The following is a 23,328-nucleotide window of genomic DNA, read 5'->3' as shown; positions in this document are numbered from 1 at the left end:
AACATAAGAAGCACTTGCTTCTAAAAATTAACTGCAACATAAGAATGCCCACTATTAACACCTGTATTGAATATTGTACTGGAAGTCCTAATTAGCACAGTAAGGCAAAAAAAAAAAAAAAAAAAAAAAGAGAGAGAGGGAGGGAGAGAGAATATGTTAACTATTGGAAAAAAAGACACAATCTGCATGCAAAGTATTTTACTAAATAATTTGATAAGACAACTGAATATAGATCTGTATTATATATCAAAAAAGCTTACATCAGCAAATAGAAATGGAAAGGAAAAACAAAAGAGGAAAAATATACTATTTGTAATAGTAACAAGAAATAAGGTATCTAATAATTCAAAGAGACATGAGAGAGATTTACGAAAAAAAGAAATAAACTTTACTGAGAGATATTTTTAAATATTTAAATAACTAGAAAGACATACCATGTTCAAGGATAGGAAGACTCAGTATCATGAAATAAAGAGAATTAAATGCATGTGTACGTTTAAAGTTACAAAGATCTTTTTTAAAAAAGTTACAGAGATCTTAGGCTCATATAAAAGGCAAGTCCCATTTTATTTATTTACTTGAGAGAGAGACACAGAGTGAGCACAAGCAGGGAAAGGGGAAAAGGGAGAGGGACAAGTGGGCTCCCTGCTCAAAGGGCTCAATCCCAGGACCCCGAGATCATGACCTGAGCTGAAGTCAGATGCTTAAGTGACTGAGCCACCCAGGTGCCCCATAAGGTAAGTCCCATTTTAAAATTATAGCTTTGGAATATTTGCATAACTTGACTCCAATTACTACCATTTATGGGTATTTTTACAATTGGTATGAACTTCTTAGTCACTAATCACAGATATTTTAACTAAATTGTAGTAACAGTGGATATGGCACTTCAGAATTCTTACAGTCGGAATAAAGAAATATGAGTAAAGAGCATATGATCAGTACACTGCTGAGTTCTAGCTGAATGTGCTGTGGCCCCCTTGGTTCAAAGAACAATCAGTGTGCACATTCAACACAATGTAAGTTCTGATAACTATTCATGCAAGTGATGAAATGTTCCTAACATTTTACATAACACGTAAGGTTTTGGTTCTTGGTAATTATATGTGAACACTGCCGAAGTATCTCCTTAAAAGCCACCTAAAAATGTAAACATTGATTCTGAATATAAATTGCATCTATAAGAGGAAAACAGACAAAACACATTCATAATACAATAATCATATAGAGCTCAAAAGGTATCTACATGGACCTATGCATAGTCCCTGTACATAAAATATACTTCTATGCGTAAGGTCCATAAGCAGTTACCCAGTTTGCTCTACCATAGATCTGAAATTGATCAAATGTATGATTTTCCTTAGATCTAACTTATTCAAATTTAATTTTGGTTTATGTGAAATCTTATATTGCTGCTTAAACTTTCCTTATTCAACTTCATTAGAAGTAATGATCATTTGTTTTACTAACTGCAAGGAGATGATAATACCAGTAGCTAACATTTACTGAATGCTTACTGCATGCCAGGCATTGTTATAAGGGCTTTTGTACGTATTAAATAATTTAATCTTCACAACAACTTTACCAGATGGGTCATACTGCTACACCATTTTACAGGTAGGAAAACTGAGGTACAGAAAACGTTAAGTTACTTTCCCAATGTCACACAAGTGGAAAAGCTTAGGGATTCACACCCAGGAGTCTGTCTCCAGAGCCCAGACCCTCAATTACTATGTTACACCTCTTTTCACAATATTTAAAAGATACATAAAATTATCATGAACAAATACTCACCATTAAAAAAATTATCAGTAACAGTTAAACAACAGTTAAGCAATATTAATAGCAGTACAACTTATCATAGGTTGACACTTAACAGGTATTTCAAAGTTTCATGGCTATAATTAAGAGTTTTGAAGTTGGACAGACCTGGCTCTGAATCTTGGCTGTGCCCTTTACAAGCTGTGTGACTTTGGACAAGTTTCGTAACTTCACCAAGCCTCAGTTTCCTCATCTGTAAAATGAGAATAATAAACATCTCACAAAACTGTTGTTAGTAACATAATTACTGCTACATCGCACTGATAGAGTAATTCCAAACATAGCACAGGTATATAAAATACAAAGAGGAGGTCCTCAATTTCCTCTAGAAAACAGGACTTTATTCTAATGATATAAGAAGAGGACCACTCCAAGTTACTGTAGAAACTATAAAATCCACACACTAATGTAGAATAACAGTCTCCTCTAATTCATAACAAATAATTCCCCTAGATTCAAGTCAAATGCCTAAGAGGTAAAATACTGAATCTTTGAAATATAAAATACTGTATACACACAAAGAAAGGGACAAACAGAACAGATATCATTGTTTGCTGACAACTCCCACAAATTCCATTCCACACATATCCTTTCTAACACTTGTAGTAAGTACTCAAAGGGCCCAAAACATGAAGGGCTGTGTCAACAAGGAGTGATGCCTAGCAATGGTAGAAAGGAATTTTTATAAGGAAAAAAAAAAGAGAGACATGCCATCAAAGCAGGGTAGAACTATTGTTATCACCAAGGAATGACTACTCCATTTTAACTAGCATTTCACTGGTCAAACAACTTAAATTGTTACTGTCGCTGACTTTAGAATCTCAATTAAATAATTTTATAATTAATAAACACATTTATATCAATATCTGCATTTACCAATAAATTATCTATAACATTATCTATTTGTTATATGGTTAGGTGTTTATTTAAAGGGTTTTTTTAAATAATACAATATAAAAATCTTTTTTATTTTCATTATTGCTTTTTTATTCGCAGTCCTGTTTATTGCAATATTATTTAAAACAGCCAAGATACAGAAGCAACCTAAGTGTCATCAACAGACGAATGGATAAGAAAGAGGTGGGGTGTGTTTTTGTGTGTGACTATGTGTGTGTGTATGTATATATGTAAACAGAATACTATTCAGCCATAAAAAAGGATGAAATCGTGCCATTTGAGACAACATGGATGGACTTAGAGGGTATTATACTAAGTGAAATAAGTCAGACTGAGAAAAAAAAAGGCTATATGATTTTACTTATGTGTAATCTAAAAATAAATGAATAAACAAACAAAAACAGAATCAGACCTATAAATCCAGAGAACAAACTGATGGTTGCCAGAGAGGAGGAAGGTAGGGAGCTGAGCAAAATGGGTGAAGGGGAGTGGGAAATACAGGCTTTTGGATATTGAATGAATAAATCATGGGACTAAAAGGCACAGCAAAGGAATATAGTCAATGGTAATATAATAGTGTTGTATGGTGACAGATGGTAGCTACACTTGTGAGCATAGCATAATGCGCTATACTGCACACCTAAAACTAATATAACATTGTGTAGCAATTATACTCAAATTTTTTTAAATCCCAAAAAGTATGAAAAAATACCTTTAAATAACCTTTATTTCATGAATTTCTAGAACAAAGAAAAACTATAAGCAATATATTTGAATATGCCTCATTATTTTTAGAACCCTGATAAAAACTTTTTTTAAAAAAGGAATGATAGGAATATTTTACACAGACCCTATAGAATAATTTTGTTAGCAGCTCACTGATACTAATATCAAGGTGAGTTTTTATGAGTGTCACCAATCTATTAAGAATTATACTAAGTATTAAAATAACTTATTACATAAAATTAAAATGTGTGTGGTCATTGTAGCTCAAAGATTTAATAAAGAACTTCCATTCCCTAAAATATTCCCTTGTAACAAAAATAATTGCAAAAATGCCAACAGACACATGTAAAGATTCTTATCATCACTAATCCTCAGGAAATTCAAATCAAAATCGCAATGAGATATCACCTCACACCAGGGGTCAGATGGCTAAAATCAACAACACAAGGAACAGCAGGTGTTGGGTGAGGATGTGGAGAAAAAGGAACCCTTTGTGCACTGTTGATGGAACTGCAAACTGGTGTAGCCACTGTGTAAAACAGTTACACAGGTTCCTCAAAAAGTTAAAAAAAAGAACTACCCTACAATCCAGCAAATGTACTACTGGGTATTTACCCGAAGAACACAAAAACACTAATTCAAAGAAATACAGACACTCTTATGTTTAGAGCTGCATTATTTACAATAGCCAAGAGATGGAAGCAGCCCAAGTGCCCACTGACTGATGAACAAAGAAAGATGTGGTACATATACACAGTGGACTATTACTCAGCCATAAAAAGAATGAAATCTTGCCATTTGCAACAACATGGGCAGAGCTGGACAGTATAATGCTAAGTAAAATATAAGTCAGTCAGAGAAAGACAAATACTGTATGATTTTACTCATCGGTGGAATTTAAGAACCAAATGAGCAAAGGGGGAAAAGAAAAGACACACACACACACACACACACACACACACACACACGACTTGTTGTGATGACCACCAAGTGATGTATGGAACTGCTGAATCACTAAATTGTACATATCAAACTAACATTACATTGTATGTGAACTAACTGGAATTTAAATAAAAACTTTCAAAATACAAACAAAAAGCTTATAAAATGGTCTTCAAATTTTCTTTCTTTCTTTCCTTCTTTATTTATTTGACAGAGAGAGAGAGAGAGAGACATGGCAAGAGATGAAACACAAGTGGGGGAGCAGCAGAGGGAGACGGGGAAGCAGGCTTTCTGCTGAGCAGGGAGCCCGATGTTGGGCTCAGTCCTAGGACCCTGGGATCATGACCTGAGCTGAAGGCAGATGCGTAACGACTGGGCCACCAAGGCACCCCTGGTCTTCAAATTTTCTTAATAAATTTATGAAAGTGTTTGTCTAGAACATGCCAGTCTGATTTTTTAAAAAAGATTTTATTTATTTATTTGACAGAGACACAGCGAGAGAGGGAATACAAGCAGGGGGAGTGGGAGAGGGAAAAGCAGACTTCCCGATGAGCAGGCAGCCGAAAGTGGGACTCAATCCTAGGACCCTGGGCCATGACCTGAGCCAAAAACAGACACTTAATGAGACTGAGCTACCCAGGCGCCCCTGGCAATCTGATTTTTACAAAGCATGCTTTTTAAGGAAAACTTATTAGTATACAGGAAATGTTTAGGAAGTCCTTTAAAAACCTACTGTACACATGTTGAAGGAAATGAACATAGGACAGTGAGGTGTTCAATGAAGTTACTTGGTCATGACAGAACTCTAAACAAAAATTCAGGTCCTTCTGCTCTGTATCTTAACAGTTCGTAATTTCTTGACTTAATCAGCATTTCCTTCACTATTTTACTTCTTTAAGTGATGATAATAATTTTTGTACCTTTTAAAAATTCTATAAATAACTAGGGGCACCTGGGTGGCTCAATCGTTAAGCGTCTGCTTTCGGCTCAGGTCATGATCTCAGAGTCCTGTGATCGAGCCCCACTTCAGGCTCCCTGCTCAGTGGGAAACCTGCTTCTCCCTCTCCCACTCCCCCTGCTTGCATTCCCTCTCTCGCTCTCTCTGCCAAATAAAATCTTTTAAAAATTCTATAAATAACTAGTAAAATCAAGTTGTTCAAAGAGGACTGTAACTTGGGAATTTTTAGGTGACTTTTTATCTTTATATAACTTCCAAATGCCACCAATTATTTACATTTTACCCCATTTACTTTGCCATTCTCTCTCTCACACCTTTTTCCCTGAACCATGTCAGTGAGTTGCAGACATTGTACCATTTTAGCACTCCATGTTTCCATGTATCTTTCTAGGAAGACAGACAGATAACCACAGTAGAGCTAACCAAATCAGTATTGTATCAATGTTAAAATTTCTGTTACAGGGATGCCTGGGTGGCTCAGTGGGTTAAAGCCTCTGCCTTTGGCTCAGGTCATGATCCCAGGGTCTTGGGATGGAGCCCCGCATCGGGCTCTCTGCTCAGCAGGGAGCCTGCTTCCTCCTCTCTCTCTCTCTGCCTGCCTCTCTGCCTACTTGTGATCTCTGTCTGTCAAATAAATAAATAAAATCTTAAAAAAAAAAAAACAAAACACTGAGGAATAAGAAAACAACTTGATTTAAAAGTGAGTAAAAGACTTGACAGATATCTCAACAAAGATATACAGGTGGCAAATCAAGATATAAAAAGATGTTCAGGGATGCCTGGGTGGCTCAGTTGGTTGGACGACTGCCTTCGGCTCAGGTCATGATCCCAGAGTCCTGGGATCGAGTCCCGCATCGGGCTCCCAGCTCCACGGGGAGTCTGCTTCTCCCTCTGACCTTCTCCATGCTCATGCTCTCTCTCACTGCCTCTCTCTCAAATAAATAAATAAAATCTTTAGAAAGATGTTCAACATCATATGTCATTCAGGAACCACAAATCACAATAAGATGCCACTATACACCTATTATTAGAATGTCCAAAATCCAGAACACTGACAACACCAAATTCTGGCAAGGATGTGGAGCAACAGTAACTTTCACTTTTTCTTGATGGGATTGCAAAATGGTACCACCACTCTGAAAGACAGTTGGGCAGTTCCTTAAAAACTAAACATACTCTTACCACATGATTCAGCAATCCTCTTCCTTGGTATTTATCCAAAGGAGTTGAATACGTGCATCCACAGAAAACCTGCACATGGTTATTTATATCAGCCAAAACTTGAAAGCAACCAAGAAGTCCTTTGGTAGGTAAATGAATAAACTGTGATACATCTAGAGAATGGAATAATATTTAGCACTAAAAAGAAAAGAGCTACCAAACCAAGAAAAGACACATGGAAAACTTTAAGACCAAGAGAAAAGGCTACATATTGTATGATTCCCACTCTATGGCATTCTGGAAAAAGCAAAACTTTGGAGAATAAAAAGATTGCCAGTGGTTGGTTGCCAAAGGCTAGAGGATTTTGAAAGACATACAGACAGAAGAGATTTTAGGACATTGAAACTATTCTGTATAATATTGTTATGTTGGCTAGAGGTCATCATATATTTGTCAAAACTTACAGAATATGTAACACAAAGAGTGAACCCTAACAAAAACTGTGGACTTTGGGTATTAATGATATGTCACCATAAGTTCATTCACTGTAACAAATGTACCACTCCAGTGGCCTATGTTAATAGTCAGGGAGGTTGTGCATATGTGGGGGCAGAGGGAATATGTACTCTGTATTTTCTGCTTAATTTTGCTGTAATGTAGAAATGCTCTTAAAAGTAGTTAAAAAAAAAAAAAAGTGGTCAGGGGCGCCTGGGTGGCTCAGCTGTTAAGCGTCTGCCTTCAGTCCGGTCATGATCCCGGGGTCCTGGGATCGAGCCCCACATTGGGCTCCCTGCTTGGTGGGAAGCCTGCTTCTCCCTCTCACACACCCCTTGCTTGTGTTCCCTCTCTCACTGTATCTCTGTCTAATAAATAAATAAAATCTTTAAAAAAAAAAAGGTGGTCAGATCCAAAGTAGGACTTATAATAGGCCAAAAAAAACTTCTCTCCAGGATCAAGTAGGTAATGGTATCATGTGTTTGCCCTTTGTACACTGCATATTACCCTGTCATTAACTCACCTACCTGAAGTATCAAACAACCCACATTTCTAAATCTTACCCAAAAAATGTCTCAAAAGACCTACTACTGTCTACCAGACAAAATGGCACCCATGTCAGGTGCCAAGCTCAGTGTGGCGTCTGCTTAAGACTCTCTCTCCCTCTGCCACCCATACCCCCTGCTCTTTCTCTCTAAAATAAATACATACATAAATAAATAAATGTTTAAAAAAAAACATTGTGCTTTGAACCAGAAAACATGTGTTCATTTATTCAACAAATTATGTATGGAGAAGCAATTATAAGACAGATACTCTTCTAGACTATGGAGATAAGACTGAGAACGAACCAAGGTCTCTACCCTCCTGTTGGTGTATTTTATTTGGGGAGGCTGAAAAAATAATAAAGAAACAAATATATAATATGTTGTATATGAAGAAAATTGGGGTAACAGGAAGTAAAGTGATGGGGTAGGTAAAAAAGAGGACACATTCTTTTAAATAAAGAGGTAATTTCCTCTTTGCTATTTAGGTCATATTTGAGCAGACAGATCTGTATTAGGTAGTGACAGGGAAAACCCAAGTAGACAGGTAGAAGAAAGTACTCTGGGGCAAAGGAACACCAAGTGCACAAGTCCTGAGGCAGAACTATACCTAGTGCGTCAGAGGAATAGAAAGTCCATGATGAAGCTATAGCTTCCTAAGTAAAGGGAGAATAAGAAAAGAGGTCAGAAAGGAAGCCAACTGCTTCATATGGTTTCACAAGATATTATGAGGAAAGAAATCAGGAGAGTGGTTGTTTAGCTTGATAAGATGTAAACGTTGAGGAGCACAGGGGTGGCTCAGTCATTAAGTGTCTGCCTTCTGCTCTGGTCATGATCCCAGGGTCCTGGGATGGAGCCCTGCATTGGGCTCCCAGCTCAGTGGGGAGCCTGTTTCTCCCTCAGCCTCTCCCTCTGGCTTGTATTCCCTCTGTCACTATCTCTCTCCCCGACAAATAAATAAATTAAATCTTTAAAATAAATAAATAAAAATAAAATGAAAGCATTTATGAATAAGATAGCGATATACCAAATTTACTTTTGAAAACAGCTAGCTCCAAGTCTATCATATATTACATTCATCTTTAAATAGTCCTAATATTCAAGTCTGGAAGTAGTAACTCCACTGCTTTGTCAGTTCTTGTATCATTTACTGCCCTTTACATATTGTAACTATTGATGTATATCATGTCCTAGAGAATTTAGGCAACTTGAAAGCAGAATTCATGGTTTGTAGTTGTTTAATAGTAAAAAGAGCCACCATTTATTGAGCAAATTTAGGGCGCCTGGGTGGCTCAGTGGTTTGGGCCGCTGCCTTCGGCTCAGGTCATGATCTCGGGGTCCTGGGATCGAGTCCCGCGTCGGGCTCTCTGCTCGGCAGGGAGCCTGCTTCCATCCCACTCTCTCTGCCTGCCTCTCTGCCTACTTGTGATCTCTCTCTGTCAAATAAATAAATAAGAAATCTTTAAAAAAAAAATATTGAGCAAATTTATCAGCTCATTTAATCCTTCTATTATCACTTCCATTAGTATTTAGCACATGAGAAAATTCAGGTTCAGAAATGTTAAATAACTGATGCAAAATTATACAGCTAATTAGTAAGGTAACATTTTAGCTCAGGTTTGTCTGACTCTGGAGCCAATGTTCCATATTGTCTTTAATCAACATCAGTATCTCATTTAGAACCTTGTTTGCAAAAGACACCTAATGTATTTGTACTGCATAAATAACTAAAACAAATAACTCTGTCTAAGGACAGAGGATGAATTAGAGTCAAACAAGTGATCACATCAGAATAGAAAAAATGGGGAAAAAACACTAAAAAATACTTAATAAGGCTTATAAAGAGCTTGGTATAATTTTGTGCTTGCCTATCAGTCCAAGTACACTCGCCTTCTTCGATACCTTAAACCCACTATGCCCTTTTTCATCTTAAAGTCTCTTTAATCCATAGTTTAAACATCTTACTTTTCCCTAAGTTAATTCTACTCACCTTCACAGCTCTGCTCAAATATCATTTCTCCAAGTAACTGTCCTTGGACCACCCCCCCCCCCACCTGAACTAAATCTCAAAATAAGCAGGTAACAACCTGTACTTCTCTTTTATGGTTTAACACAATATAAATAAAGGTGTAGTTAATACCTCTCTTCTCTGCAAGAATAAAAGTTACATGAGGGCAGGATCCTCAACTGTCAAATTCATTGTTCAAGTTCATGCCCTCTTGTCAAGTTCAAGTTCATGCCCTCTTTTGTAATGATCAATGTATGTTTTAAATTGTTTATAATATTGCTGTATTATTTTAAGTTATTATTTAATATATTATTTAATAATAGACGTTCATTACAAATTATTATACAGTGAATTGTATCTGACCAATTCTCCTGGCAAGAAAAACTACAAAAATGGGATTTAAAAACAAAAAATAAAACACAGAAAGCAGGCAGGATGTTAGACGCCAAAACACCAAAGAAAAAGGAGATGCAGAGTTAAGCCTGCTGTTCTCCATTACTTTTTCCTCTTGAGGCAACTAGCTGCTTACTAGACCTGTTGGCAGTTTCACAGGGTTGCAAAGACAGAAATTAGAGCTCAGGGCTTATCAAGACAGCAAGATTTGAGGGGTTGAAAGTCCACAGAAAAGGTAACCACAGAAAAATGAGGCTGGACATTCTGTACTGCATTTGCCCTTAGGGTATTTATTGAATCCTAACCTGTGGGGGAAACAAGAGGCCAAAAAAAGGAAAAGAAGCCTATTTTAAAGCAAAAAAAGGTAAGCAGAACTTTGGATAGGCTCACAGTGTTGGGGAAAAAAAGTATACTTCAGAGCTTGCCAAGGACAAGCTCTGGCAAATACCCCAGGATTCCATTTGATACCTCTGAAGGACGGAACTCTCAAAGTAAGGGGAAACTGGACTTAAAGCAGCCCCTAGGAAGTCTAAAACAAAGCCTCCAATCATCTCAAGCCTGTACTGAATCAAGGTCATTTGCTCCTACTTTTAACTACCACTACAAGAAAATTAAATCCTCTCTAGAAAACAATATCATCATCAAGACCCTCTATCATTTTTAATATACACTGATATTCATTTAAAAAATTATCAGGAATGCCAGGAGGACCAAATGACTGAAAGACAAGAGAAAAAGCAGACATTAAGAAAAGACCAAAAGGGGATCCAGACAGTTTAATTATCAGACACAGACTTTAAAATAACTGTGATTAGGGGCACCTGGGTGGCTCAGTTGGTTAAGCATCTACCTTGGGTCATGATCTCTGTATCAAGCCCCCTGCTCATCGGGGAGTCTTTTGCCCTCTCCCTTTGCCCTGTCCCCAACCAGCTCTCTCTCTCAAATAAACGAATAAAAGCATTAAAAAATAAATAAATAAATAAATAAAAGTGATTAAAATGTTTGAGAAAATAGATGACAAGATGCGAATTTCACCAGACAACAGAAACCTATAAAAACAAAAAAGAACTGAAATTTTAGAACTAAAAAAATATATACATATAAAATTAATAATAAAACAGATGCTTGTAACAGCAGATTAGACACTAAACTAGAAAACAGTCAGTAGGGGTGCCTGGGTGGCTCAATTGGTTAAGCGTCTGCCTTCAGCTCGGGTCATGATCCTAGAGTCCTGCGATCAGGCCCCACATCGGGTTCTCTGTTCTATGGGGAGCCTGCTTCTCCCCCTGCCTGTGCACACTTGCTCTCGCTCTCTCTCTCTGTCTCAAATAAATAAAACCTTAAAAAAGAAAAAACTTAATAGAAAATAGTCAATAGAAAATACCCACATGAAGGACAAAAACAAAAACAAAAAGATGGAAAATAGAGAAAAGCACACTACAGACACATAAGATGCAGAGAAAGATATAACATATAGCTCTCCTAAATCCCAGCAGGAGTGAGTGAAAAAGTGGGACAGAAACAATATTTTATTTTTTTAATTATTTCTATTAGTATATAATGTATTATTTGCCCCACAGATACAGGTCTATGAATCATCAGACTTAACACATTTCACAGCACTCACCATAGCACATACCTTCCCCAATGTCCATAACCGAACCAACCTCTCCCTACCTCCCCACCCCCAGCAACCCTCAGTTTCTTTTGTGAGATTAAGAGTCTTTTATGGTTTGTCTCCGTCCCGATCCCATCTTGTTTCATTTTCTCCTTTCAGAAAAAATATTTTAAATATATTCCAAACCTAATGAAAGATATCAAGCTACAGATTCAAAGGGTCTATGGAATTCAAGGAACTTAAACACAAAGAAAATCACCTAGAAGAATTATTTAAAACTGATGAAAACCAAAGATACCACTTCTCTAATAACAACAACAACAAAGGAATCAGAAGACAATGGGATATTGACTGACTGATTGATTGACTTTATTTTATTTTTTCAGTGTTCCAAGATTCATTGTTTATATACCAATGTGATATATTTAAAATGCTGTAAGAAAACAACTGCCAAGCTGAAATTCTATGCCCAATAAAAATATCCTTCAGAGGGGCGCCTGGGTGGCTCAGTGGTTAAGCCTCTGCCTTCAGCTTGGTTCATGGTCTCAGGGTCCTGGGATTGAGCCCCACATCAGGCTCTCTGCTCAGCAGGGAGCCTGCTTCTCCCTCTCTGCCTGCCTCTGCCTACTTATGATCTCTCTCTCTGTCAAATAAATAAAAATAAATTCTAAAAAAAAAAAAAAAAAGAGTCTGAAGAGCTTTCCTTCAGAAAGCTTCCAAATTCATTCTATGAAGCTAGCGTTACTCTGATACCAAAACCAAATAAAGGCACTACAAAAAAAGAAAACTACAGGCCAAGGTCTCTCATGAACACAGACCCAATATACCACCTCAACAAAGTATTAGCAAATCTAACGACACATGAAAAAAATCCAACCAAATCTAACAATACACACAAAAAAAATCATTCACCATGATCAAGTGGGATTTTTTCCTGGGATGTAGGTAGGAGTGCTTCAATATCCACAAATCAATCAACACAATACTCCACATCAACAAGAGAAAGGGTAAAAAAACCATGATCATTTCAATAGATGCGGAAAAAGCATTTGACAAAGCACAACATCCATTCATGACAAAAACCCTCTATAAAGCAGGTTTAGAGGGAACACACCTCAGCATGTAAGAGGCCATATATGCTAAAACCCAGATCTGGCATCATACTCTATGGTGAGAAACTGAGAGCTTTTCCCATAAGATCAGGAACAAGACAAGGATGTCCACTCTCACCACTTTTATTCAACATAGTATTGAAGTCCCAGCCACAACAACGAGCCAAGGAGAAGAAATAAAAGGCATCCAAATTGGTAAGGAAGAAGTAAAACTTTCACTCTTTACAGATGACGTGATTCTATGTATAGAAAACCATAAAGATTCCACCAAAAAAACTACTAGAACTGAAAAACAAATTCAGTAAGGTAATGGGATACAAAATCAATATACAGAAGTCCTTTGCATATCTATACACAAATAATGAAGCAGCAGAGATTAAGAAAACAGTCCCATTTAGAATTATACCAAAAATAATAAAATATCTAGGAATAACTTAACCAAGGAGGTGAAAGACCAGTACTCTGACAACTTTTAATACACTGATGAAAGAAACTGAAGATGACACAATGCAATGGAAAGATATTCCACACTCATGCATTAGAAGAACAAATACTGTTAAAATGGCCATATCACCTGGGATTTCTGGCTGGCTCACTCAGTAGAGCATACAATTCTTGATCTCAGGGTTCTGAGTTAGAGCTCCACTGTTGGGTGTAGAGATTACATAAAAATAAAATTTTAAAGGAAAATAGCCATACTACTCAAAGCAACCTACAGATGTGATGCAATCCCTATCAAAATACCAACAGCATTTTCCACAGAACTAGAAAAAATAATCCTAAAATTTGTATGGAACCACAAAAGACCCAGAACAGTCAAAGCAATCTTGAAAAGGAAGAACAAAACTAGAAGAATCACAATTCTGGACTTCAAGTTATATTAAAAAGCTGTGGTAATCAAAACAGTATAGTATTGGCACAAAAGACACATAGATCATTACAACAGAACAGAAAACCCAGAAATAAAGCCACAACTATATGATCAAATAATCTTTGACAAAGCAGGAACATCCAAAGGGAAGGATAATCTCTTCAACAAAAGGCACTGGGAAGGGGCGCCTGGGTGGCTCAGTGGTTTGAGCCGCTGCCTTCGGCTCAGGTCATGATCTCAGGGTCCTGGGATCGAGTCCCACGTCCGGCTCTCTGCTCTAAAGGGAGCCTGCTTCCCTCTCACTCTCTCTGCCTGCCTCTCTGCCTACTTGTGATCTCTCTCTGTCAAATAAATAAATAAAATCTTAAAAAAAAAAAAAAGGCACTGGGAAAAGTGGACAGCTACAAGCAAAAGAGTGAAACTGGACCACTTTTTCACACTATATACAAAAATAAACTCAAAATAGATTAAGGACCTAATGTGACACCTGAAACCATAAAAATCCTAGAAGAGAACATAGGCAGCAATTTCTCTGACATTGGACATAGCAACATTTTTTTTTTATACGTCTTCTGAGCCAAGGGAAACATTTTTTTTTTTTTATATGTCTCCTGAGCCAAGGGAAACAAAGGCAAAAATAAACAAAGTAGGGGTGCCTGGGTGGCTCACTCAGTTAAGCACCTGCCTCCCACTCAGGTCATGATGCCAGGGCCCTGGAATGGAGCCCTGTGTCAGGCTCCCTGCTTAGCAGGGAGTCTGCTTCTCCCTCTGCCCCACCCCCGCTCATGCTCACTCTCTCTCTCAAATAAAATCTTTTTAATTTTTTAAAAAAAAAATAAACTATTGGGACTACATCAAAATAAAAACTTCTACACAGCAAAAGAAACAATCAACAAAACTAAAAGACAACTTCCCAAATCAGAGAAGATATTTGGAAATGACATATCTGGTGAAGGATTAGTATCCAAAATATATAAAGAATATACAACTCAACACCCAAAAAGCAAATAATCCAATTTAAAATTGTGCAGAAGTCATGAAGAGACATTTCTCCAAAGACACACAGATGGCCAACAAACACATGAAAAGTTCTTAACATCATCCATCATCAGGTTATAATGCTAAGTAAGGTAAGTCAGTCAGAGAATAACAAATACCACATGATTTCACTCATATTTGGAATTTAAGAAACAACAGAAACCAACAAAGAAGAGACAAACAAACAACAAAACAGACTCTTAACTACAGAGAAACAAATGGATGGTTATCAGAAGAGAGGATGGGTAAAATACATGAAAGGGATAAAGAGTACTCTTACTGTGGAGATACCTGGGTGGCTCAGTGGGTTAAGCCTCTGCCTTCAGTTTGGGTCATGATCTCAGGGTCCTGGAATCGAGCCCCGCATCAGGCTCTCTGCTCAGTGGGGAGCCTGTTTCCCCTCTCTCTCTGCCTGCCTCTCTGTGACAAATAAATAAATAAAATCTTTAAAAAAAATTTTTTTTTAAGAAGAGTACTCTTGGGGCACCTGGGTGGCTCAGTGGGTTAAAGCCTCTGCCTTCGGCTCAGGTCATGATCCCAGGGTCCTGGGATCGAGCCCCGCATCAGCCTCTCTGCTCAACGGGGAGCCTGCTTCCCCCCAACCCCACTCCGCCTGCCTCTTTTAAAAAAAAAAAGAATACTGTGATAAGCACTGAGTAAGGTATAGACTGTTCAATCACTATGTTGTAAAAACTGAAACAAATATAACACTGTATCTTAACTATACTGGAATTAAAAATATATATGTTTAAGTAAGAATATTACATTAGGATAAAATTCTCTGAGCAAAGGAGAATGAAAATACTAGTTTAATGAGAGGGGTGCCTGGGGGCTCAGCTGGTTAGGTGTCTGCCCTTCCACTCAGGTCATGATCTCAAGGCCCTGGGATTGAGCCCTGCACTGTGCTCTCTGCTCAGGAGGGAGTCTGCTGCTCCCTTTTCCTCTGTGCGCTCTCTCTCAAATAAATAAATAAAATCTTTTTTTAAAAGAAGAGTCTAATGAGAAAGTGGGGAAAATCAAAATTTTTCTGTTAAAGAAAAAAAATCCCTGGGGTGCCAGGGTGGCTCAGTGGGTTAAGCGTCTGATCGCTGGGTCCTTGGATCAACCCTCACATTGGGCTCCCTGCTCAGTGGAGAGTCTGCTTCTCCTTCTCCCTCTCCCTACTGCTCTACCTACTTGTGCTCTCTAACACCCTGTCATATAAATAAATAAAATCTTAAAAAAAAAAAACCTCCAAAAATGAAGGCAAAATAAAAATGCTTTCAGACAAAAACAGAACATTCGCTACCAGCAGATTCACACTAAAAAAAAAGGAATTATCTATGAAGTAAGGAAATAACCTTGGATGAAAGCATGATAACATAGGAAAGAATCAAGAATATTCAAAAGAGCAAATACGTGAGTAAAGTTAAACAATTATGGATTTAAAACAATAAAATAAAAACAAAGCAAAAACAAACATTTGATCTTAGCCAGAAGGCTGAATGATAGAGCAAAAACAAGACAAAAATGATAAATATAATGAAAGTCAATAAGGCCCTTCTGTTATCCAAAAATAACAGCAGTAAAGTTTTTGCAAAAATACCCACAATAATTGCTTCATTCCTTTTGCACGCTCCTTTATAACATGACTTTACTACTCTTCCTATTGGGAGGTGGAATCTATTTCTTTCCCTCTTGAATGTGGACTTGGCCATATGACTTGCTTTGGCCAATGGGTGTCAATACAACAGACCGGAAAAGTGCTTGAATATTGGACTTTGTCTTCTCCTGTACTCTTAGAACTTTAAGCCAACAATTGAATGAATCTGCCTCTTAGAAAGGCCATATGGAGAACAAATTTCCCAATCCTACCCTGGACAAAAGCTTGCCAACATGTAAGTGAGGCTATCTGGCCCAGCCAGACCACCAACAGACCAGAGAGATCAATACAGCCCTAGCCAAACTAACAATCCAGAGTCACAAGCTATTAAATTATTTATTTAAGCCACTAAGCTTTTTGTGAAGCAAAAACTAGCTGAATACAGAACTAATATATGCAAGCGGATCAGTGGTTCTCAAGGTTGATTTTGTTCCCGAGGGGACTTTTGGTAATATCTGGAAACATTTTTGATTGTCAAAACTGGGTGAATGTTACTGACATCTAGTGACTAGAGGCCAAGGATGTTGCAAAATATCCTCCAAGGCCTCCAAAACAAAAAATTATCTGGTCCAAAATATCAACAGTGCCAAGCTTGGGAAACCCTGAAAGCATGACAGAATGCGGCAGCCTTTAGAACAATCCTATCCAACAGAACTTTCTTCAATGATGAAAATGTTCTGTATCTATGCTACTCAATATGGTATTACTAGCCACATTTGGCAAGTAAGCCCTTGAAATGTGGCCAGTTTGACAGAAGAATTAGTGTTTCTATTTTACTCAGTTTTAATCAATTTAAGTAGCCACATATGCTAGTGGTTTCTGTACTGGCAACACAGCTCTAAAATTTAGATGCTAGTGATACTGAGAGTAGTGAAAATTAGACTGGGTAACAATGGAAAAAATGAGTTTGATAAAGTTAAGGCCCATAGTCACTTGCTACAAATAAAAATTCCAAACATTCTTTTTTTGTTTCAGTATCTATAAAATTCCAAATAAAATTGAAAAAACATTTTTTTAAAGATTTTATTAATTTGAGAGACAGAGGGGGAAAGAGTATGAGTAGCAGGGAGGAACAGAGGGAGAGGGAGCGCAACATGGGGCTTAACCCCAGTACTCTGGGATCATGACCTGAGCTGAAGGCAGACACTTAACCAACTGAGCCACCCAGGTGCCCCTGGTTTTTTGGTTTTTGTTTTTAAAGTTTAAAGTGATTTAAGAAGAACTGCTGCACTTTAGAGGCTTCCAAATTGTACCAGATGAATAGCTTTTAATCAAACAATTTCAGGTAATTAAATACTCACTCACAACATTACTTACTTCCCTGCAGCAGTTCACTATCCTTTCTTATCCTCTTGTCTATCTACCCCCACCCCATCCACCACAAGAGAAGAAAGAAGTTGATCCAATGCTGGTACAATTCCACAGATTTTTTTTTTTCAACTTGTTACCATTAAGTAGGTCAGTCTTCTGCTGTAGTGGGTGTTTTGGCAATAAGTTTTCTTACTAGAATACCGTGGCTACTCTGCCTAGTAAGCGCATACCACAAAGGAAAAAAGATTCTGAATAACTCCTAAGGAAAGAACAGGCTGACTGATCTCTAGAATAAAATCCCTGAGTCCTAACTGAATACCACCGGGAAATTCTGACAGAAAACAAAATGAAACAGAAAGAAAAATTCCAATTCAAACTTTTTTCTATGTTAGGAAGTCCAAAGATTTTAAAGGCCCCCACAACCCACAAAGATTTTGTTGAGACTCTAATATGTACTCAACACAATCCAAACCAGTGAGATTATAAATCAAAGAAAAAGATAATAAAGGACACCCAATCTATCAGATGCTTTAAGAATTCTAATAGAAGCAACCTTACCATAAAAACTAAAATTCTGGAAAACCTCTCCCTTATAAGATATAATTTCCTTGTGAGGAAATATTTTTTAAGTCAGAAATGAGACTTTCAATGATTATATTACAGAGGAAGAAAATTTGGTAGAAGATTATTAGAACAAGTGATTTATACAGAATTTATCCTTCCTTCCTCCCTCCCTTTCCTCCCTCCCTCTCTCCCTTCCTCTCTCTTTTCTTTTCTTTCTTTCTTTCTTTCTTTCTTTCCTTCTTTCTTTTTAAGAATTTATTTATTCAGGGTGCCTGGGTGGCTCAGTTGCTTAAACTCCTCCGTTTGGCTCAGGTCATGAACTCAGGTTCCTGGGATTGAGTCCCACATCAGGCTCCCCCTGCTCTGTGGGAAGCCTGCTTCTCCCTCTCCCTCTGCCTGCTACTGCCCCTGCTTGTGCTCTCTGTCAAATAAACAAAGAAAATATTTAAAAATAATTTATTTATTCACTTGTGGGGGGAGGTGCATGCACACACATAAGCAGGGGTAAGGGCAAAGGGAGAGGAAGAAACAGACCCTGCTGAGCAGGGAGCCTGATGTGGGGCTCGATCCCGGGACGGTGCAATCATGACCCCAGCCAAAGGCAGATGCTTAACGACTGGGCCACTATATTAACAGAGACACACTGCTTATGTGTATCACCTTAATTTATAGGCTTACATGCCAAAAATGACCAGAAATTAACTATGTTTTATCTACTTACCAACAAAAATGAAAACAAATTATGAAAACCCATAACTTTATAACTGACGTTATAAAGGCATAACATGTGAAGGTATTTTAAAAACAAACAAAAAATGCAAATGACAATGACATGTGACAAGGGGAGGAATATAGGGGCACCCGGGTGGCTCAGTGGGTTAAAGCCTCTGCCTTCGGCTCAGGTCATGAGCCCAGGGTCCTGGGATTGAGCCCCGCATCGGGCTCTCTGCTCCATGGGGAGCCTTCTTCCTCCTCTCTCTGCCTGCCTCTCTGCCTACTTGTGATCTCTGTCTGTCAAATAAATAAAATCTTAAAAAAAGAAAAAAAAGAGGAGGAATATAAACCCAAAATACAAATATTGGGTACAGCAATTCTATTTCTAGGAATTATACTAAAAGCATAATATAAGTATACAAAGATGAATGTGGAAAAACATTCACCATAGCACCATTTATAACCATAAAAATTATAAGCTTAAATGCTTAAAAAAAAAAAAAGTGCGGGAGGGAAGTGGTTGAATAAATTATGGCACATCTCCCATGGCTTACAATGTAGCTTTGAAAATTATGAAGTTCTGGGACACCTGGGTGGCTCAGTAGGTTGAGCGTCTGCCTTCAGCTCAGGTCATGAACCTGGGACCAAGTCCGGCACTGGGCTCCTTTCTCAATGGGGAGCCTGCTTCTCCATCCGCCTGCTGCTCCCTCTGTTTGTGCCCTCTCTCTCTCTCTGACAAAGAAATAAAATCTTAAAAAAGAAAAAGAAGAAAAAAGAAAGAAAATTCTGAAGTGCTAAAACAAGACTCTCCTTTGAGAACACATTAGAAATTGGGATAAAGGGCAAATGTGGTTCGAAAAAACATTCTAAAGTTATCATTGCTTTGATTTGCTTTTAGAAGTAGTTTATTTTGAAATGTCATTAAACATGAAAGTAGAATGAATGAGTTTTTTTGTAAGATTTTTGTGTTCATCAAAGGAATTTTTAAAATGATATCTACTCAAACATCAAAAATCACACCCCTTTTTGAAGCCTTCCCCAAGCCAAGCCAAGCCAAGTTAGAAGCTCCCTCCACTGCTTCCCAAATTACTCTTTCAGTATCTTTGTTACTGGAGCCATTACCCTGTACTGGCTGTCCTCTTTATGGAGGACAAAGACTAGGTCTTAACCAGTTTTGTACTCCTGATACTTATAACAGATCCCTTCACAAAGTAGACCCTCTATAAAATGCCTTGAGTATCTACATTCAAACTCTAATTTTCCACTTATTTGATAGACGACCTTAATCCACCTTAGACAAACCTCTCTCAGCCTCAGTTTTCTTTTTAGCAACAATGGGAACCATGACCTATTTTATGGCATTGTGTGAAGGATTAAAGACCTGTGTATAAAACATATTTGACCTGACTGGTATATAGATGGCATGCAAATAATGCTATTTTGTATCATTAAATGTATGATTTAATGTATCGTTAAAAAAATCAGAGGGATATCTGGGTGGCTCAGTTAAGTGTCTGACTTTAGCTCAGGTCATAATCTTAGGGTCCTGGGATCAAGCCCCACACAACTCCCTCTCAGTGCAGAGTCTGCTTCTCCCTCTCCCTCTTCCCCTCCCCCCACTCATGCTCACATGCACTCTCTCAAATAAATGTAATCTTAAAAAAAAAATTTAGAGAAACTCATCTACTTAAAGAGAACATTTCAGTTGAATGAACCGTACAGACCATAATCTTGCAGAAATTTAAATTTAAAAAAATTGTTTCCAGGGGCATTGTTAGGGAAGGTAAAAAACCAATAATTATTCCAAAGGTAAAGGATCTTCTTCTCTATTTCAGACAGCTGTGAGTACTGGTCATATAGATCAGTGCTTCTCAAACTTTAGCATACATCATCAGACTCACCAAGAAGGCTTGTTAAAGCAAAGAATGCTGGTTTCAGACTCAGTATATCCGGGAAGAGGCCCCAGAATTTACATTGCTAATATCTCTCAGATGGTGCTGATAATACTGACCCAGGGACCACACTTTGAGGATCATTTATACAGGTAATTCAGCAATCAAGTCCAAAGTCTTTCCCAGGAATTTTTTCTAATACTATGAGGAAGATTACCTCTCTTCTGCTATGACTGCAGTTATAAAACCAACATAAACTAGAGCTGCTTCCAGCCTTCTTCCTTGACTACATAAAGAAAGCTACCTGTCCCAGAAGGAAAAGAGGTAAAGAAAAATAGAGCCGAGAAATAAGGAATAAAAGTGAGAGCCCCTGATACTCATTTGAGCCCCTAAATCTCTACGAAATCAGACTTGACTTTGAATTACTCAATTACTTGGGCCAATAACACTTTTCCCCTTTAAACTGGGTTTCTGTCCCCTGCAACTATTAGAGCCGTAACTAAACCTGTGGAGAGAAGGGATGGAAGAGATGAAGGCACAAAGTTCTAATACTAAGAATACACAGTTGTCTATGATAACTACTTGAAAGCGAAATAGCAAATTTTCAGATGAGTTTATATTCTGGCTCTAAACAAACTGTTTGTTTGTTTGTTTGTTAAGATTTATTTATTTGAGAGAGAGAGAATCCCAAGGTGATTCCATGCAGAGTGCAGAGCCTGATGTGGAGCTCGATCCCAGGACCCCAAGATCATGACCTGAACAGAAATCAAGAGTCGGACATTACACCAACTGAGCTACACCCAGATGCCCCTAACCTTAGAGTTTGAAAGAAGCTACCACAGTTGATGGGTTTCTTGGAAACTCATGTCCTCACTATAATTGGTGACCAAAACCCTTTGTGTAGGTTTACACTTAAATTTCAATGGGTACTGGAGGAAATGAGACAGTTGTGCCTAAATCACTACCTAACTTCATTTAACTTGATTAGCTATAATTTACAGTGAGTATGATCTCTAATCTAGCCATATGGTGTCATAATTTATTTTGCCTGTATCAACAATTAAAATGTGTGATTTATTTCTCCATTCACTTATTAAGTCTCTAGTACATAAAGATACCATGATAAATATGTCCATAGGTAGAAAGAAGTTCACAAGGCAAACAACCAGACTTAAGAGCCACCCATCTACACTGGGATGACAATTAAAGCCAATAAACCGGAGAATCTGCCAAGGAACTGTTCTGCAAAGATCCTCAACTTGGTTCACAGATGAGCTTTGGCAGGGTGGGGTGGGGGTGGGGGGTGATCTACAAAGTCCCCAGCCTTCAGTCAAGTTTAATGGACGGGTACATTTTTCTGATAAGAGGGGTCAAGGCTTATATCAAATTCTGAAAGGAGGACAAGACCCAAAAAAGGAAATATCAAGGAGAGAGCTACAAGGCTTACATTCAAGCAGCTGGGTGGCTTAGTTGTTGAGTGTCAGGCTCTTGATTTTGCCTCAGGTCATGATCTCCAGACAAGATCATTCAGCAGGGAGTCAGCTTGAAATTCTTTCCCTCTGCCCCACCCCCTGCTTGCACACACTCTCAAATAAATAAATAAATCTTTTTAAAAAAAGGAATATTTACTATTAAGAGAAATCAAAAAGCATCTACCAATTACTAGGTACTATGAGAGAATTATGCTGTGCACATTACATATCATGTTGCATTTCATTCTGATAATAATCCTGTGAGAGAGGTATCAGTAGCTCAGTTTTACAGATAAGAAAACTGCTGCACAAAGAAATCAGATGACTTGACTAAGGCTAAGTCGCTCTCCAAACTACCACACTGGACTGGAAGGTAAGATGAAACAACAAAGAACCGGGGGCTACCATTTCAGCTCCAATGTTCATCTTTCCTTCAGAGCAGAATCTCTGAGAACTGTTCAGGTCAAGAACATAAACTTTGGAGTCATCACTTCAAACAAAATTAGTTAAGTTAATTTACTTAAATTAAGACATTAAATTGTTAAATAATCAAATTATTTCTGAGGTTGTATAATCTGGAATCTTGGCAATTTGGCAGACCCTATTAATGCCATCACAAAATTAAGTTTGGACTCCAAAGCATTCATTCTAGGGAAAAAAGAAGTCCCTTAAGGATGAAGGTTGGGATAAGCACCAGTTTTAGTGTTTGTAACCATTCTTCAATAAAAGCTCAAAATGAAAAAACTGGAGCACCAATAAACAGGGCCAATAAAATATGGCAAAGCTGCTTAAATTAGCCTTCTTTTCACCAAACTTATGAATTCTGGCTCCTATCCTAATAAAAATCTTTAAGATATTTACCACTTAGTGTCTATATAAACCAAGAAGAGTCACAAGTTCTTGCTGGGATCTTTTGCCCCTTCTAACAGCGTAGCAACGTTAGTAGCAACTTTCACAGCAAGAAGCTCTTATTATATTTTAAAGTGGTGTTTCAGAATAATGTAACATGTGGAAGGTAAGAAGCATGGGTTAAAGAAGGTAAGAAGCATGGGTTAATCACTCACGGGGGGAGTACGGGTAGAGCCACACAAGATGCTTAGATGTCTTCTACAAGCAAGGCACAGTGGTTTTGGAGCCTTTGTTTATTT

At 37.8% G+C, this 23,328-nt stretch overlaps 1 protein-coding gene across 8 annotated transcripts in view; it reads right to left on the bottom strand.

The window, feature by feature from the left end:
* Nucleotides 1-23,328, bottom strand: part of NUMB (NUMB endocytic adaptor protein) — a 191,274-nt gene that overhangs the window by 109,661 nt on the left and 58,285 nt on the right. For 7 of the 8 annotated variants that reach the window (XM_046009246.1, XM_046009250.1, XM_046009252.1 and 4 more), the window contains exon 3: nt 1,930-2,014. The exons of the other annotated variant lie outside the window; for it this stretch is intronic. The gene's annotated coding sequence lies outside the window, so the exon portion shown is untranslated. The remainder of the gene's footprint in view (nt 1-1,929; nt 2,015-23,328) is intronic. 8 annotated transcript variants of the gene reach the window in all.

Source organism: Meles meles, chromosome 6 (genome assembly GCF_922984935.1).
Source record: "Meles meles chromosome 6, mMelMel3.1 paternal haplotype, whole genome shotgun sequence".
In the NCBI taxonomy this organism is placed as follows: Eukaryota; Metazoa; Chordata; class Mammalia; order Carnivora; family Mustelidae; genus Meles; species Meles meles.
This window is presented reverse-complemented; position numbering and strand designations above follow the sequence as displayed.